This window comes from Malurus melanocephalus, unplaced genomic scaffold, assembly GCF_030028575.1.
Source record: "Malurus melanocephalus ecotype Western Australia unplaced genomic scaffold, MMel_1.1 scaffold_21, whole genome shotgun sequence".
In the NCBI taxonomy this organism is placed as follows: Eukaryota; Metazoa; Chordata; class Aves; order Passeriformes; family Maluridae; genus Malurus; species Malurus melanocephalus.
In genome coordinates this window covers 1321069-1325554 of record NW_026623253.1, presented here as the reverse complement: position 1 = coordinate 1325554, position 4486 = coordinate 1321069, and the positions used below count along the sequence as shown (strand labels likewise).

At 37.2% G+C, this 4486-nt stretch overlaps 1 protein-coding gene across 2 annotated transcripts in view; it reads right to left on the bottom strand.

Moving 5' to 3' along the window:
• The window catches only part of CADM2 (cell adhesion molecule 2), a 554996-nt gene that overhangs the window by 271658 nt on the left and 278852 nt on the right, over window positions 1-4486 (bottom strand). The gene's annotated exons all lie outside the window — the stretch shown is intronic.

Here is a 4486-nt window from a genome sequence, read left to right as displayed (position 1 = left end):
ACTATTGATAACTTACTTTCTCATTTAATATTTAACACTATACACTATTTATATATACAGTAAACAGTTTTAATTGCTGCCTAATAAAAGTAAACTATAAATTGTCTTAGAATAAATTTTGCAGTTCTTCAGCAACAACAACGAGCAGGTTAAATGTTTGTGGGTATTTTTGCTAATTTTTGTTGTTTGGTTTGTTGGGTTTTTTTTGGTTTTTTTTTCACCACCCATCATGCAAGCCAGCTGAGATCTGATTTATTAAAATACTCTTCTGTCTACAGTACTATCAAAATCTCAAAGTGCAAAGAAATTCAATTTCTGTGTGGCTTTCCCCCCATTTCCCCTTTATACAGTTAAAGACTAAAGCTGAAAAATACATAGAGGGAAACAAAARTAATTGACTTACTTATTCACTCAATATCTTACTGAGAAAAATGGCCTAAAAAATAATAAATTGCCCACCAGAACTCATYCTGCAAGTGTCCACAACTCTGATCAGGTTTGCATCCTGAATGCCTAGGATGTGCTGTAAAAGCAGCACAGAGCAGTGGTCATAAATAAAACCAGGAATTCAGAACTAAGGACAGCTACGGGAGCAGGCTCAGGGAGGACAAGCAGTAATTCCCATGTTTGCACAGATGATGATACAAAAGGTCATTTTTTCTTACGGTCCTSCATGATTAGAAGACAGTAGAAACTAATGCACATCAAAAATCCCTTCATGGAATTTATCACCTGAAGTTATGCTAAAAATTGCTGGAGAGGAATAGGTATGTAAAGAAGATGATCTKTTCATAAGGGAAATTATACCAAGATGTGTGAGCTGGCAATCAGGATAGAAAAATCTGGAGAGAGGGGCTGCAGAGATGAGRCAAAACCGACCCAGCCAGAAACTCAGCTGTGAGCAGAGAAGCAGTGAGAGCTCTGGAGAACCAGGAGGCATATGCAAATAGAAGCAGAGGTTTTCAAGCATCAATCCCAAAATTTTCCTGTTTTGCGAGGTTGTGAAGAAACCCCTATTTCAGCCAAATTTCAGTTGCATTGGTAAACTTTGTTCCTCACCAATACCAGCCCTTTTAAAGGCTAATATTGGATCTCCATGAAGAGTTCTGGGAATGGGACAAGCCAGCAGGCAGCAGATACCTTGATTCCAAATAATGTGTGTGTCCCCTACATAAAGGACATCATGGCCATTACTTGGAGCTACCTTTGCCCATAGACATGACTTTTTAAAAATAAAAAAAAAATCATTTAAATCTAGCTTTTAGGTAAGAAAAAGGGCTTGATAACATACTAAAACCATCGTTAAAGATTATRCTTAACTAACATAATCAACAAAGACTCACTTGGCACTTCCAGGGATTTTGCTCATAAGATCTTAGAGCTCTACCTTTGCAAAAAGACAGCACAAAAAAACCCAAAAAACCACAAAAAACCCCACAAAAAAACCAAAACAATAAAACCAAAACAAATAACCCCCCTAACCAACTAAAATTAATAAAAAACACAAAAAAAACCAAACAAACAAACAAAAAAAAAACCAACAAAAAAAAACCCCCACAACCCCAGCTATTGTTTTTTTTTATTGGTATATAAAGCAATTGCTTTTAATGGCATGATAAGTCTGCCCACTTAGGGTGAGAGAACACACACTGCAAGCTCAATGATCTCTGAAATGGGAAACAGGAATGTCACAGGGCAACACAAGTAATTTSTGGTCAGCTCCAACTCCAAGTTCAAACTTGTAAGGTTGGTAATCAAGTATCTACTAGAAGATTAATTAATATTCTTGATTTTGAAAAGGTGTATTCCTTTATTTACAAATATATTAAAAAAACAGTTTTAATTGACATCACCTCATTGCAAAAGAAGAATCTAAATTATTTGTCAAACTTGATATAAACATTTAAACAGTTATGATGGTTCAACCTTTATAAACCTTGGTTTTTTACAAGCTTTGCATGAAGTCCAAACACGGAAGAATCACTTTGCAAAAGTGATACAGGTAATAGACCCCTTCCTCTCACTTTTTCCACACAGCCTGTGCAAGCAGACCTGGTCAGCACAGGCAGCCATGCCTATCTGTGCATACTGTGAACCACAGCTACAAGGGGAGATAAAATAAAGTTTATTGTTTAGAAAATTAGGCCCTTTATTTGATGGATTAGCATTTTCACTTAGAGCCAATCATCTGATAGTTCACACACATCATCTGTAGAAGGAGACTGGCTTTGTGCCTGAGCTTAACACACAAAATATCTGCATGCAACTCCAAATGGAAACCAATTTATATTTGCAAAAAAGGGGAAAAAAACCCAAAAAACCAACAAAAAAAAAAAAAAACAAAAACAAACCCAAAACCCAAACAACAACAACAAAAACAACAACAACAACAACAAAACAACCCCTCCTAACCTGACACTTACTGCTCCTTCATTCTTTATTTTTGGTATAAGTAATAAGCCAAAGTAACATGCCGTACATGCAACTGACAAGTTAACTCCTACCATATATAATGGATTCCTCTAATAATTATTRTCTAAACAGTAACTGTCAGCACCAAAATACACATAATGATGCCTTGTTACTTTCTCACTGTATTGGAGGATTTTTCTGCTCTCCTGATGTCAGCAAAATCCCAGTCCAACACAGTTAAAACACTGCTAACAAAGGTGAGTTCATGCTTTTAGCTTTCCTGTGTTTAATATAGTGGAAACATCAATACTGCAGCACCTATAACAAACACACAAGTAGCTCAGAGTACATTAACACAGATGTGGATAATTATTCTTTAACAAGCTCATTGATTGCAGTAGATAGATTCAGCTAATTACCAAAAGAAGGAGGCCCAGGGCAGAATAAAAAATAAAAAGTGTGCCTCAACATTCTTCTACTTTCAGTGCTGGTGCATAAATGTTTAATAGTATAAATTGCTTCACCCATACTCATTGATGTGTTCCAGCTTACTCGGAAGAAAAAAAAAAATATAGTTTCCATCCAAATCTTACCTTTGGCAGTCATTTCTAAACTGAAATGGAAACCTACTTCATAAATCTTGCAACAGGTGGCAAAGATTGAAACCCAGCTGCTACAGATTTCAGCCCCTCTGAAAATACTCTGGAAGTCTTGATGAAAAACTTCTTGGTTTTAGGGGGAAAATGCTGTCTACTTAACAAATGTTTTACAGAATTATTCTTTTTTTCTTCCCCCCTAAAGTAAGGGGTCCCCAAGTTTCCTCCAAAAAAAACTATAGCTAATTTTCATTAGGTTATTTGCAATGATATAGCTCTCATTTATAGCGTTATGAGTTCAGGTTTGGACACAGGAAKGCAAAAAAGGAAGGGTACTCAGAAAGCTGAAACGAGAGACAAGATTACAGGTGAACATCTCCTTCAATGGAGAGGGACTGGGGGCTAAGGAATAAAGAATAAACCTTGGAAGAGAGTGGAAGAGAGTATAAATAAAGGTTAAATAATAAAGAGTGGGGACTCTTCAGGTCTACATTTTCCTCTTCTTGCTGGACAGACACCCAGGCTCCTTTCAGAACACCTGGCTGCATCTCAATTTTTCCCATGTGAACAAGGAGCGGCCACTCTTTGATACCAACAGGACACAAGCACATAGAGAGGGGAGCACTGGAAGAATAGCACAGCTTTTAGTGGCTTTCACACAGTCTGAGGTCTCAGGATTCCCTAAATCACAGCTCAGTTTTACTCTGTCAAGAAAAGCCTGGTGAGTTTGGTTTTTTTTTCTTTTTTCTTTCCATTTTCTATCTGATTTCTATTTTCTTCTTCCAATACAGCCAGATTTTGACCATCCACAATACTCTATGGCAACAAGTTGTAACAGTTTTAYTTTAATCCAAAAGAACTACTCCCTTCTGGTTTTTGTTTTTTTTTCTAATTTACCAATTTCCCAAATAACCAAGAAATCACCATCCAGTACCTAAAGCAAAGCATAAAGTTTAATTCCAATATTTTTACTTCTTCTTGAGCACACACAATTTTAATATTCGTCTCTTTTAATACTCCTCTGCATTACAGCTTTCATTTCAGCCACCTTTCATTTCCAGCCCAATCCACAGAAAATATATTTTCCGAACATTTTTCCCATTCCACAGCTTCCTCACCCATAAGCACATAATCCACTATATATATAATTTCACTTACCCAGCATTAAACCTCCAGGACACACAGATTAATTGCTGGAAAGCTCTTAAGATGACAACAGGCTCAGCCCCTGACCCAACACACACCAAGCAGCTCTGAAACGGAGCCGATTAATTTCTCTTAATGGCACAACACCTTTCTGGAGTGACCAAAGATCCTCTCAGGTGTTTTTTCACATCACATCCTGCTTGGCCAAGCTGCTGCAATCCCCTCCTTCCAGCTGGGCTGAATTCCTCACTCACACAAGCCTGGATTGCAAACAGCTGCTTCCCATTAACAACAAGAGGCACAGGATTGAGGCACAGGATTAAAGTTCTAAG